The sequence below is a fragment of the Aethalodelphis obliquidens genome, unplaced genomic scaffold, assembly GCF_003676395.1.
Source record: "Aethalodelphis obliquidens isolate GAN/ISIS:26980383/991018 unplaced genomic scaffold, ASM367639v1 scaffold6, whole genome shotgun sequence".
In the NCBI taxonomy this organism is placed as follows: domain Eukaryota; kingdom Metazoa; phylum Chordata; class Mammalia; order Artiodactyla; family Delphinidae; genus Aethalodelphis; species Aethalodelphis obliquidens.
Window position 1 is genome coordinate 58,199,378 of NW_020837950.1, and position 15,026 is coordinate 58,214,403.

Sequence of the window (15,026 nt, forward strand, 5' to 3'; positions counted from 1 at the left end):
GTGTGTGTGTGTGTGTGTGTGTGTGTGTGTGTGTGTGTGTGTGTGTGGTGTGTGTAGGATGCATATAAACAAGGAACTTTATTTGACTGTAAATAACTTTTCCCAGGAGAAGCTTCTCATATGAATGAACACGTTTGGGGAATACGGATTAATATTTAGACGTATTTTAAACTTTTTTTTTCGGTAAGTTTCTAATGCTAAGTTCCAAGGCTGAACTTTTGATCCCGACGATATTGGTGCTGATCTCTGATCTCTTAATTGATCAAAGGCCTTGCAGTCCTGAAATGGCTGTTCTCAAAAAATTGTTTTCAGAGCTCTCTGAAGCTCCAATAGACACTTCATTTTTGTATATGTTGTACCTGTTTGCTGAAAAATCCATCCTGTAGATGGTTAAAAACTCCAGGGTATAGACTGGGTGAGAAAAGTGAAATAGGATGTGGTATGAGAGTAACTGGCAAAACAAGGGAGAGGAAGTTTTTCCTCTTTCCCCTAGTTTTTCTTCTGCTTGGGAATAAATATGCAGGAAACTCTTATGTCGAGGGCAGCTATAGCTTTTTTCTTTTCTTTTTTTTTTTTAAAGCTATGGAGATATTTATAAAACACAAACAAACTGCATCTGGAAACATTTCGAGCTAAGGCACTGTAAAAAATGTGTTGGATGATATATTGGGAGGAGAGTTGGTTTAAAGTAACACTAAAACTCCAAGTGAGATAGTTTATGTCTCTGTTGTATGTCTGGAGGAAAGGAGTCCAACGGTATTAGCAAGGCTGTGCTCTATGAAGCCTTTAGGGATCTAGGTGCCTCCTAGCCTGAGATTTCACCACCTGCTTAAGCTCCAGCCATCATGCCACTCTTCAGGTAGCAGGTGGAAGGAGAAGGAAGGAGAGAAGCCCGTTCTCTCCCTTTAAGGATATTTATCATAAGTCCCACACATTACTTCTGTTAAGATTCCCTCAGGCCAGAATTTAAACAAATGGCTATACCTAAATGCAAAGTGGCTGGGAAAAAGAGTCTTTATCCCAGGTGACCAAATGCCCAACTGACTCAGGAATTCTATGACTGTAGAAAACAAAAGGATAGCAAGGGATAACTGTAGTCAGTTAACTGTACAGATAACTGTACCAGTTTCTGCCACAGATGACTCTCAGTCTTTTCTCTGCCCCAAGTTCCACATGTCTATAATTTGAAATCCAGAATGAGCATGCTTTCAATGAAATCTATTCTTTCCCAATTGTTTCTGAGCTGCAAAACACCTTTTAATGCCCTGAGACACACTGTGGGCTAAGGCTGCTATTAGAAAAAGGGAATAGCAAATGGATTTGCAGCTTGCTCTGGGCCCACTAAAATTTCACAGAAACAGTGGCATCATCTCTGCATGACCCGCTCTTTTCAGAAGGATGCCTTTAAAGTTGCAAAACAATTCGGGTTCCTTCAGGCACCTGGAACCCTGATGCGCTATCGCCTGACTCACTTCAAACTGAGAAACAGTTGGGACCTGGGACCAAAACTCCTGCTGCCTGACCTCCGGAGGATTTTCCTTTTTGGAGTTTTAATAGGTGTCATCAGCCCAGTAGGGGAGACTCTTGGCAAACCTGAGTCTTTCTCCTTCCAGAAGCTCACTGATACTGCCTCTGTGAAAGGGCCAAATTTGTCAGTGGGAAAAGAATTGTAAGAAGTATCATGAAATAAACTGTTTTGTCATGCTCTGAATATTGACCCTTAGTAATAAAAGTTTCTTACGTTTTCAAACATGGCACTGAATCATCTCTTTAAATAATTAGCAAGTAGGGAGACAAGATGCAGGAGTTCACTTAGCTCTTTGAAAAGGAAAACTTCAGTGGACTTAGGTACACTGGGACAAAGTGAATCAAATAGAGTGCATTCAAGTTAAATACTAGGATTAGTTTTTCAAAGGTTTTATATGTGTCTGCCCACATAGAGGAGATTTATTCTTAGGCATTTTTCAAGTTAAATATTTGCTACCTTTAGAGAGTAACCCTGTTCTTCGATTATTTTTTTTTCTCAGTCTCTTCCCTCATCCACTTTAAAAATGATCCAAACGTTCCACTCACTGAGTGTGGGAAGGCACAGAGCAGAAGAAGGGAAAGAATGACAGAAACTCGGTGAAGGCCATCAAGAAACTCCTGCCAAGAAGCGTTTTGAAGAGGTTAATAATGCTCAAACATTAATAATGCCTTTACCTTGAAGACATCCAGCTACTGTGTGGAGCTTAAATGATCCATCTGAAAGCAGCAATTCAAAGTTTAATTGTCTACTCGTAATACATAGACATATTTGTCTGGACCAAGTTCATTCGCAGATGTTGGTCAGTTTTCTGAGTTTTAAAAAGTGTTACTCATTATACCATGTGGAGCCTCTGTTCCTTGTCCTTTCCAGCCATAGTTATATTGGTTTCCAAATTCAGAACTGTGACAGCATTCCAGCAGAATATCCAAAGTTGTTTTTACGGTCTTTGACAGAGAAGAAAAGAAAACATATTGGGTTAAGTATGAGAGAATTCTCCTTCTCCTAAATTTCCACCCACCAAAAAGAAACAAAATGAAGAAACAAAGGAACTAGAAAATAAATGTGTGTCTGGGAATCCGAAGGATACATTTCCTTCTAATATACCTGTTTCAGTAAAAGCTTGCACGGGAAATGTTTGCCTGTTCCTCAAATGTCATAGCTTTCCTTTGGTCTCTCTTGGTGGATCCAATTTCTCAGCAGTACGATGTATTCCTTGTTGTTTCTAGTATTTTCAATGGACAAGAATCATCTGGTACATAATCCATGGCTGGGCTGGAGTCTGAGCACAGCTGGCCACAGCTGTGCTGGAGTAGCCTGAGAACTGAACTGTTCATATAAGGTGGTTTAAGAAGGTATTTGCAAGTGGAGCAGACGGCGGGCTCTGGGCCAGTCTCAGCTGCTGATGGGGGTCAGCCATCTGAGGGCATGACACTGGTCGCTGGTGGTCACAGAGATGGAGCTGAACAGAGAGTGGAGTGTGCACTACCCTGAAGGCCGGTGTCGTCGCTGACTCTCTACCTCTCTGGGGTCACGTCGACGTGCCTTGTAGAGTGAAAGGCCATGCCCTTCTCATTCCCGCCTTTGAAGGCTTTTCGCCACAAATCCCTCTTTGGAGAAATCTTAGCAGTGGCACTGCATTTTCTTTAATATTTGAGTGTGTATTTATAGGGACTCTTTAAATAATTTGTGTGTGATTGATTCTGAAAAGCATGTAATGTCTTGTTCGGGGAGTGCTAGGATGCAAACTAGTGCCACATTGTCACTCTGGGGCAGCAGTAGATCAGGAATTATTAAGATGAACAGGACAGAGAGTAGTGAATTGGCAGGAGGGGCTTGGATTGGTTTGGTTTTAGACAGGCCAGGGAAGGAGCTTGAATTCACAGAGGAAGATGTCAGAGATCAGAATGGGAAAAGGTCAAATCCAGAGAAGAATCATCAATAGCGAGAATTTTTCATTCCTGAGATATCAAAATGGGTGGGGTCCAGGCTCTAGAAGATGTCAGGGTGTAGCACAGAGGAGACAAGCTTTTGGCAAAACGGAGGATGTTTTCACTTTCCTTTTATGGACTTCTGACTACGTGTGGGTGCTTGTCGCCAAAGCGAGACCTGTGGGCTGTGCCCTCCTAATTTAGCAGTGCCAGAGGTAGTCAACCTTCTGGGAAGGACCTACACACATCTGTCTGAAGCTGGTCAGGGCTTTGTGACCATCACTTATTTTGAAAGTTCACTGCCAAATGAAGTTACTTTGGAACTTTACTTAAAATTCTCTCCCAGTATAAGCAGGGGATAATTTAAAATCATTTCCCAAATTCTAAGACGTAGTTAAATTGTCACCTTACCCACTGTTTCTTTGGGGATTGAATAAGAAAGCTTTAGAGTAAAAATGAAAGACCTTAATTTTGGAGCACTTTCCATTAAGGTTAATGTCTTCTGTGGTATTGTAACATAGCATTTTCCTGAGACAGCTAAATAAATCACGCAGAATTGGCACGTAAAAGAAAATAGTAACGGGATATTGTAGTTAGGGAAAAAAGTCATGAAGATAAAGGTTGCCTAAGGTTGAAATTTCTTGGTGACATTAATGACGATAGTGAAGCTTCGGTGATATCTCTTAAACCAAATTGGTAGGGCTGTTGGCAAATGAGTGCAATGAGTATGAACAGAAGCTTGCTCTGTGGTTCTGGGGGCCCAAGGAAAGGGTTAGCAATCCAGGTCCAACTTTTGGCATCTTTCCTGACTAGGTCAAAGCCAACAGGGATAAGAGCCAAGGCTACCTCTCCCCTCTCAAGGGCTGCCAGGAGGGTCGAGGGCCTCAGGTAGCTCAGGCCAAGAATTTCCTCTCCGTGTCTGACATGTACATGGCATATAGTTAAATGATGTGGGCTGGCCATGCTGTCCCCTGGGCAACACTGTTTTTAATTGCTTCACCATACTTAACCCTCCGTCTCCACCCAAAGAACAATTTAACCTTCTTTTTGAGTTCCTGCCACAAAAAGTTAGGAGAGTTTCATGCATTTTTAGAAGTGAGTACTCACTGAGTGCTTTTTGTGTACCTGGTACCAAACTCTGAGCTGTGGCAGTAGGAAGAGTTTATTTTTTATTTTTTTATTGCAGTATAGTTGATTTACAATGTTGTATTAGTTTCAGATATGCAGCAAAGTGATTCAGTTTTATATATATATATATATATATATATATGTATTCTAGGAAGAGTTTAAAAGACATTATCCTTACCCAGTGAATGTCCTTACCCATACAGTAACATAAAGTTATGTACAGCACTGTAAGAGGGTGTGGAGGCAGTAATTGCTGTAGAGCTAGAGCTGGGAAAATTATAAAGACAAGTTTTATGAGAACTAAACATTTTACAGACCAAATTTTCATGGACTCGGGTGCCTGTTTTATTTTATGCACCTTTCCTAATAGTATTGTAAGCCTTAGGGACGCAGGCATGGGTTAACATACATACTTATTCCTTTCCCACAGTTGTTTTCTCTTAATTTCATGAGGACATCAAAACTAGTGGGAAAAGGCCAATGAGGAAATTCTTGGGGGAAAAATACCCCACACATAATACTTGCATTTCTGATGAGAAAACCCAAAAGGAAAAAGGTACTCAATACACAGGATGCTGGCAAAATATTTTACCAGGATGTAGTTTTGACCAGGTTACTATTTCCGCTGGGATAGAACGTGTTTTACTTTTTAAAAATTATCTCTTGATCTCCTTTATACACTCTCCATTATGGCCCCCTTATGTAGAGATACGTACTACGTGCTATTCTGCATTCATTTTAGGCTAGTTTGGAGAATTTCAGGGAGAACACATGCAATTCTCCGACCAGGCTTGGCTGTTGAGATCATAGAAATTCTTTTATCTTGCCCCCAAATGTGAGTCTGAAGGCTAGAACCCTGACTGTTGGCCCGTGACTAGCTTTCATGGCCCCAGTAGTCCATAGAAATGAAAGAAGTGCATTTCCATAGTCACATGAATCAAACAGGGGTCTTGGTTTTATTCCTTACTTGGGGACCACTTGACAGTTTTTTTCGTTCTAAGTGATACGGCTTCTATGTAGTCCCAATGCATTCATTTTCTATCCTCACTTTCCTTCCTCCCAAAGTAGAAAAGGAACATGACAAAATGATCTGATACTTGCTATAGATAACAAGATTCTCTCTATGTATCTTTGCCATAGAAAGGCCCACTGAAGAATTAGGCCTGGTGTATTTTTGTCATTTCGAGCAATTATGTTGAATGGCCCTTAGCTTTGGTTTTGGCTTTATAACGTAATGCATGGCCAAGGTGTCAACACAGTGACTGTGAAGAGTCCACATATCATTCTGCCTTAATGACTATAACACGGTGTGAATGTGGAAACCAGAAAGTTCACTTTTGAAGTCTGAAAGCAGCAGAGAACAGATGAGGGTAACAGATCAAAGCTTACTTCCAGCCTTGGCTACTTCTGGCAGGACATTCTTCTCTCATTACTTCATACGGACTAGAGAGGAAGCAAGGTGTTCTGCAGATACGATTCTTGCTAATCAGAAGAACAGGAGATCTGCTTACACAGTTAGTGTCACCACACATCACCTGTTATTAAAGACTTGCTGGCCATGTTCAGCTCTGTAGATTACAGAACTTCTCAAACTTCACCGTATCTGCAAATCTTTGGAGATCTAGTGGGTCTAAGGTGGAGCCCAGCTATTATGCAAATTTAAAAACCTCCCAGGAGATGTTGATGCTGCTGGTCTGGGGACCATGCTTGGGTACCAAGGCACTAGGGCATGATGCTGAAGTGGCCCAGATGTCAGGTCTAATAACAATACCAACGGGTTAATTTATCTCTTACCCCTGAATCAACTACACTCTGAGTCTTAGTCAGACTCCTTTTAAATACTTGCTGTTGGTCAAGAAGAGGATCTGGTGTTGACAGAAGAATGACAGGCCTAGGGCTAGAGGATGTATGGAATGGTCTCGGGGTACTGGGGGAGCCCTCATACTCCCATTCTCCTGTGATTCCTTAAGCTCTACCTGATAGAGAGTCATTTGTATTAACAAATAATACCTTTAAAATGTTAGATCTTAGTTTAAATTAGTTTCACTAGCTGGTTTACTGCTAACTGGAAACTGCTTATGGGAGAGATCGGTCATTGAGGAAAACCTGGGATAAGGATAGGAGTTTAAAGACTTGTGCAGGAAAAACACTCCGGTGTGTTTCCTTTACTCTCACCTTACTATATCACACTTCACTTTATTTCTGACACTTCTGGTCACTAAATATGTGGAGTTTTTTCCCCCGGCACCAAGCAATTCTCTGACACCAGTAGAGTGTCCTATAATTTAACTTAATCTGACCCTATCTACCTGGGGATACTGTCCGATGCCACAGGATAAGGACTCAATCCCACAAGACTGGCCTCCCCCAACTTCAGATGGCAACCGCAAGTCTTCTGACTGACCAACTGTAAGTCAGGGTTCCCATGATCCCCTTCTTGGGTTTGAGAGTTTGCTAGAATGGCTCACAGAGCTCAAGGAAACATATACATTTACTGATTTATTATAGAAGGATATGGTAAAAGATACAGATGGGCATCCAGATGGAAGAGATGCATAGTGCAAGTTATGAGGGAGGAAAGCTCGGAGCTTCCGTGACCTCACTGGTGCACCACCCTCCTGTTCCTTCGTGTGTTCAGCAAGCTGGAGGCTCTCTGAACTCCATCCTTTGGGGATTTTTATGGAGGCTTCCTCACATAGATCGATCATTCCAGGCCCTTACCCTCTCCTGAAGGATGGGTGGTGGGTGTGCAGCTTCCAAGCTTCTAATAAGCATGGCTTAGTCTTTCTGGTGACCAGTTCCTATCTGGAAGCTATCTAATCACCTCATTAGAACAAAAGACACTCCTATCGCCCAAGAAATTCCAAGGGATTTAGGAGCTCTGGGCCAGGAACTAAAGGAAGAGACAAATATATATAGACCAATATTTATAGAAATGTATACACACACACACACACACATTCTTTTTCTATTATTTCACAGAACTGGAACAAATGAGGAAAGGTAGTTTGGGAGTATGTGGCATTTCAGAAAATAGTTGATCTGTAAGGGGCAAAGGACAGTCCAGGGGAGAATAGGAGTGTGTGCTGGTTGGTCTGGTGAGGACTGGGGCATCCCGGGGGCCCAGTTTGGGTGGCTAGTCCTGGAACAAATGGATGACATCACCAATGACCAGCTCAAAATGCACATTCCATTGATCATGAACCAATTGTATCATCTTCCTTTACGGGAAACAGCCTAAATTAAAAACAAAACAAAAACTCCCTGAAGGAAACCTTCTCCACCTTTTATTTTCAGATGTATTTCTCCCAGTTTGGCTACAAAGAAAAGATTTCTCAGTGTTTATACCTGCTAGGAAATTGGGAATTCCAGAAATCTCACAGTGTCCAGATCAGTTTTCTTTCCAAATCTGAGATGCAGCACTCTCTTTTGAATGACAAAGAGAGGTCAGTTATCAGATTTGTGCATTTATACTGGTTTTATGTCAGTGGTACCAGTGTAACTTGAATGCTTGTGAAGAATGCAGTTTCCTAGAAACTGCATTTGAGAAAAATACTTAAAAATATTTTGACGATTGTATGGTTGGGATTTTTAGGCTCAATGGATCTGGTGTACTTCATGGGCATGGAATTATTCCAATTGCACCATAATCTCAAATAAGTTAATTTTTTTTCTTTTACGGCAAATTGTGAGAATGAGAAGCTTGGAAGGGATATTAGGGAAATGATAGGTGCTATGTGCCTCTTTATTGTAACTTATGATGTTTAATCATTATCATTACACTAGTGCATAACTCCGTTAGGGTCAAAGACTAGGTAATCTAATGAAATAAGAATTAGGAAACCAGGACCCTGATTACTATCTGAATTTCTACCATTTAATTACATCAGCTATATCACAAAACATTATCTAATGCTTGGTGAACATGGTCCATGATCCTTAGTAGCTGTGTTTTAATAATAAAGATTTAAAAGTAACAGTTACCATTTATTGAAGATAAACTATACGGCTATACTACTTTAGGTACATTACAGTCTTAGCTCATTTACGACTTTCTTAATAACCTTTTTTCTGTAAAATGATGATAATGTTGGCCATTGGTTATAGCCTGCATGTATGTAATGCTTTATATTTTTAAGAGAACTTCTCTGTATATTTTCATTAGCCTATTCAGTTTTTCATGAAGTAGTTCTAATTCCCTGATACAAAATTTTGCTGAGATTTCATAGAGAATCTTGACTGTGAATCAAAACCTCTTTGCATCTGGGGTGGAGAGAAAAGTGGAGATAGCATTGCTTTTTCCTTTCCAATTCCAACTGTGAAGAGTGAGACAGGGGTGTCTGTGTGGAGCCATTGGGCTGAAGATTTTCATCTACAAACCAGGTATTTGGGTTTCCTTCCACACTTTCCCCATTTCTGCTCTGCCTGTGGACTTGTTTCACCCTCTCTATGGTACATTTTTTCTTTCATTTTGTCTTTTTTTAATTTGTTCAAGTCATGTTGGTTTAGATCTTCAGGTAGTTGGCTTATCTGACACTGACTTTGACCAGCTTTTAAAAACGCTCCTAATATCGAAGACAGATGCAGTTACCATTTAGATGATAAATGGCGGCATGTTTCACATAAGGAGACCTGGTAGATATCCATTATTGAGAAGTTAATAGAATTACCTGTAATCATATTGGCAGAGCAATTTCTTAAGGCCATCTGCTTACTTATTAAAATGATTTTTTAAACTGTACTGGACTAGATACTTTTCTAGTAGCATTTCACCTGTATTGGACTATTTTTTTAACTCTAAGGTATATTTTACATTACCTGTATATCCCATCCCATTATCATCCTAGGATAGGATCCCCCAGAGTAAAGGTATCTTTTTTACTAAATCACTCTGCTCATTTTTCTATGGGCCATGATTTATCCTTCTACACATAAATGGCAAGGTAGCATTGCTTATATGCTAACCTCTGTCCTTGTGAGATGCCTCAACCTCCTCTTTCAATATTTTCCTGAAGTTTTTCTTTCATAAGGATAATACCAAGAATTGTAAGCCTCCTGGTAGGCTAATAATCTGGTGCTATTTAAACCAATTATCTGTCCATCATTTATTTCATGGGCTGAGAAGAACCAGATTATGCTTTAATGAAAGTTGTACTAAATGCTATGTGGCATCCTGGAGATCTTGGAACAGTTAATGAGTATTAGTGGAAAAACTGGTGATTCGAATAAAGTCTGTGATTTGGTTAATAGTATTGTGCTGATGTCCATCTCTCAGCATTGACAAATGTACCACGGTTCTGCCAATGTTAACATTCGGGGAAACAGGGTGAAGCTACAGAGGAATTCTCTACTCTTGTTGTAATTCTTCTGTAAATCTAAAATTATTCCAAAATAAGACAAATATTTAAAAAATCCCAGCCCTCAAATTGTATGCCTTTTCTTTATCTTCAGAATAAATTTATTATATGTTTTGAACACAACATACCATTTTAACATCCTTGGAATTTTATTTTATTTCACAGTTTGTCACGCATTAAGAGAGAATATTCACCAATGACACTCATTAAATAAAGGAGTAGCTTACATGAATAGAATGGTAAAGTCTTATAAAAATACCTATAAAAGTTTCCCCTCCACCCCTGGATTATGTCAGCTAAACATTTGCGACATCTTGGCTTTTCTTACTCTAGTTTTCTTTTGTGTGATATTCCAACATCTCAGAAAATGTACTAAAGAACTGAACCCAGATAATAGATAAAAAGTTTAAGATATGGCTTACATATGGAGGAAATTTTAGACAATATTAAAAATGTGTGAAAACATTGGCTCCAGACGAAGAACACTAGTAGACAAGGTCCCTAGTAAATGACAGTATTTCTAGGTTTAGGTAATGTGCTCCCAGCATCTGCACTGGTACATGCTGAGAGGTTAGGAAATTTTGGAACTGTGTAAATTGGGGTTCACAGTTTTATCTTGTCTTCCTACAAAAAATGTGTTTCCTGATTGGCTCAAGAGGATAATTATGGGACTTCAGACTTTAACGAACAGATGAGTCAGATATTTATTTTGGTGCAGGAGATTCTGAGGTCCTTAAAGCCCACCCCCGGGGGAAGTCTCTTACTGAAGACGGAGCCTATACGGAAAACACCGAGTAACAGGTGTAGAGAGATCCAGCACTGGTTTTTGTCCTTGGAGACAAATCTCTTCCCACATAGTGGAGAGTTGTAACTAGACGCACAAAGACAGGAGAACTTCTAACCTTGGCGGACATAACCAGCCATAACACTGTCACTATGTAAGAGGGGAAGAGGTGTTCTCGAGCCAGGCTGTCCTGGAGGCAGCGTCACTGTGGTAGGAACTCACCCAGTGACCTCTATACATGTTTAACCTTTCCTGCCACATAATCTATTTCATGACCAAGAATATAAACTAGAATGACTGACAAGAGAAATTATGAAATCTGTAATTAACATCAGGCATTTTTCTATCATGAGTAAGGATTTTTGAGTCAAAAAGAACTGGGTTTTTATCCTAGCTCTACCATTTGCTCTCTCTAGGACCTTGGGCAAGTTACTTACCCATCTGAGCTTCAGTTTCCCTGCTTCTAAATTGCAGATAACAGTAATTATTTTATCGGATTGTTTCGTGGGCTATGAGAGCAAAGTGCCAAGGCCAGCACATGGCACCAAAGAACCCGTGAGAACCCGTTGTATGTTCATTCTCCCCACCCGCTCTGAGCTCTCTGTAGTGTAACTGAGGAACATGAAGGGCTTCGTGTGCACATGGACACACGTGTGTGCACATATAGACAGCTTCCCCAGGCTTTGGCCGTATGTGGAGTCCCCATTCCATTTCTGATTTCCTCTGAGACCGTGTTTGTATTCATTCTCCTCTTCCTTCCACTTCCTTCCTCCTTCTGTTGCCAATACCTTCCTTCGCTCCTTTTGCTTTCTTTCTCTTCCTCCCTTTCCCCTCCCACCCCAACCCTTTTCTTAGGTCCTGGTCCCTGCTCTCCTCCTCTCTTTCTCCCATTCCTTCTCCCAGCATTTTCAGACTTCTTAACAACAGGTACGATGGGGAACGTTCACACATATAAAGGAACTAGGATTAAACCTCAATGCTTAATCGCATGGTTGAAAATTCCAGACATTTCTTTTTTTATAAAAAAAAGCTGCCTAATACTGCATTAGAAGCAAACTTAGTCCTAAAGCAGCCCACTGACTGTAACACAAAAGCAAACAATGCCCCTCCCCTCCAACCAAAGTGGCCATTCAAAACAGGAGGATGTTTGGAAAAGAATATATATGTTCCTGGATTACTTTGCTGTACACCTGAAGCTAACACAATGTTGTAATTTAACTAAAACATAAATTTTAAAAAATGGTTAAGAAAGCAACAAAATAGGAGGATGTCGTGTCATTACTACCTGTAGAAAGACCACACCACCCCTTCTGTGGCCACATGCTGGACTATTTTCAGAAATAGTTCGGTAGTTGATGACTTTGATCAGGTTTTTATTTTTATTTTCCCACATAGCTAAGGGTGTCCTAATCTCAGTCTTAGGGGAATGAGGCAAGTTTTCTGAAATATTCTTATCCTCTGATGTTTCTGAAGGCTTCCATGATCCTCATTTCATTTTTTAGTTAATTTTTGATTACAAAACAAATACCCCTCCCTCCCAATCTCCAAAACTAAACCATAAAGGAGATTATTACAGGGTTAGGACGAGGTCATTTAGAGGAGAAAGCCCCGTGTATAGAAGGGGAGAGGGCTTGGTGAAAGGGGTCTCGTTTATGGGGTGACCAGCCGACCCATGTCTGAAGGCACTTTTAGGACTATGCAGTCGTAACTTCTGCAGGGCTTTTAAAATCCCTGATGTGTTCTGAGCTCACAAAACTCAGACATTGATTTGTTAGAAAAATCTTTAGTTCCAAAGAGCTCAACTTATTCTCCAATTTCTGAAATTGACTGCAGCGTGACCTCTGGTTAGAAGCTGTTGTCCCAGTTGTGGACGTCTCTTAGGTCTTCAAGGAGCAGGTCCCAGATGTTTGATGAGGGCTGAACAATTGATGCCTGCTTCTTGGTGCATATGTCAAAATTTTAAAATATTATCAAGTGTTAGGTGCAAAATTGCTCTTTAAGATCCTTACAGATAATACAAATAGAGAAATTCAGACCATTCGGATGAGTAATAATGTAGACTATCTATACTTGTAAAATAGTTGACTTTACATCCAAGAAAAGATATAAGTGCTTTCAATAAGCTGGTGAATGCAGAGGGAGAAAGTGCCTGTTTAGCAGAGGTAGGGAAAGCATGCCCAGGAAGGGCATGCTTCCAGTGCTAAAATGAGAAGTGGGTTAACTTCTCTGAGAACAGAGGGCATGGTGGTGGCATGGATTGTGACTTGGGGGAAAGCTCAAGGGGAGTGGGGACTCTGTCTAGATGGAAAGGGGACCGACGGTGGGAAGGAAAGGAACTACCTTTTGTTTTCTGATACCATTTGTCAGGCCCTTTGTGATGAATATGGAGATTGGATGCCTAGATCCCCTTCCACTGAGAGTCTGTGGCCCAGCCACTGGGAGAGCTGGTCACAGGCAGCCGTCAGGGATTTCCTCAGCTGCACAGAGCCACCTTGCCTAAGGTCACACCCTTCCCAGAGTGGCCGGCACCCTGGGAAGCACCCTGATCAAGCAGCAGGTATAGAAGTCCAGCCATTTTGGCCTTACCTGGGGAAATTCCAATGGCTCATTTTAGCTCTAAAGCTCCCTGTGGGGTCAGCTGAAGCTGTTGGTCTGCATCAAAGCTCAAATTTCCCTAAGTCTATGAGTCTATTTCTGTTTTGTAAATGAGTTCATTTGTATCATTTCTTTTTAGATTCCACATATAAGGGATATGACACGATATTTCTCTTTCTCTGTCTGACTTCCCTCAGTATGACAATCTCTAGGTCCATGCCTGTTCCTGCAAATGGCATTATTTCATTCTTTTTAATGGCCGAGTAATATTCCGTTGCATAACCAACAAGGACCTACTGTATAGTACAGGGAACTTTGCTCAATGTTATGTGGCAGCCTGGATGGGAGGGGAGTTTGGGGGAAAATGGATACGTGTATATGTATGGCTGAGTCACTTTTCTGTGCACCTGAAACTGTCACAACATTGTTCATCGGCTATAGCCCAATATAAAATAAAAAGTTAAAAAAAAAAAAGCTCAAATTTCCCTCTGCCCAATCCTGCTTCCTTCCTCCCCCCGCCCCCCCGCCATAGGTGCTGATCCTAAGAGCACTGTCTAATAAATGTTCTACACTCTAACTCCATCTCAGAGTCTGCTTCTTGGAGAACCCACCTGTGACACTCTTTCAGTGTTCTATGTTATTTAATCTTCCTAATAACTCCCCGAGGTTGGTAGTTTTAGCTCTATTATACAGGTGAGAGGTGAAGACTTAGGTGAAATAACTCACCAGAAGTCACACATCCTGGCATCCACATTTTGGTCTTTTAATCACAATATCCATGCTCTTTTCAGTGTACCGTGTTGTCTGCTAAAAGGATTAGCAGTAAACACACAGCTTCAGGCATGTACAGTAAAGATTGGATAATTACTTGTGTGCCCTCATTTAGTCAACAGCTATTTATTAAATACTCACCAGTGTATCAGAAATTTTAAAGTTACAGAAGGAAAAAACATGAACTGTGAGATGGATGTGCTATTTACATAAAGGGTTTGTAGACACTGGACAGAATCTTGCATCTGCTCTGTAATGCCAATCTTCAAGTCAAAGGTCAACTTGGACAGTATCTTTGAAGATCAGCCTTTCTCAGTTATATTTTGTTTTGGAATTATAACATTTAATTAGAGATTAAAGAAACTAATGGTACATGAAGGTGAAACAGACAAGTGTTGCTTTGAAAGACTCAGTAAGGACTGATGCTAAAAAATTGCTGCCAAACTAATTGGAACCAAGACAACTGTAAAATGTTGAAAGATGTATACACCTAGGAAAGATACGTACTTATATTGTTTCTCAAATATGTTTAAGGTTTCACTTTAAAGAGCACAAGTGGACTGCATCTTAGATGATGCATTTTGATTATGATTCATTCTGGAAAGAAAAAGAATGGAATCATACTAAAAAAAAAATTTGGCCCAACATCAAAAGATTGGCAAATGAATATACATTTATATGTTTTGAGTTAGAACAAAATATTTAAGGTATGTATGCATCATTCTTTTGTGATTCCCTACTTTAAGCAACTTTTTCTGTTGGCCACACTTACTGTTAAACTGTTCCACCATGTTTATTAAGAACATGTATCCTCAAAATAGTATTTCTCATAAAGAATATATTCAATAAAAGTTTGTTACATGAGTGAATCACCCAAAAATGTATGAGATAAAAATTACTTTATGAAATATATCATATAGAGTATATGCAAGTAC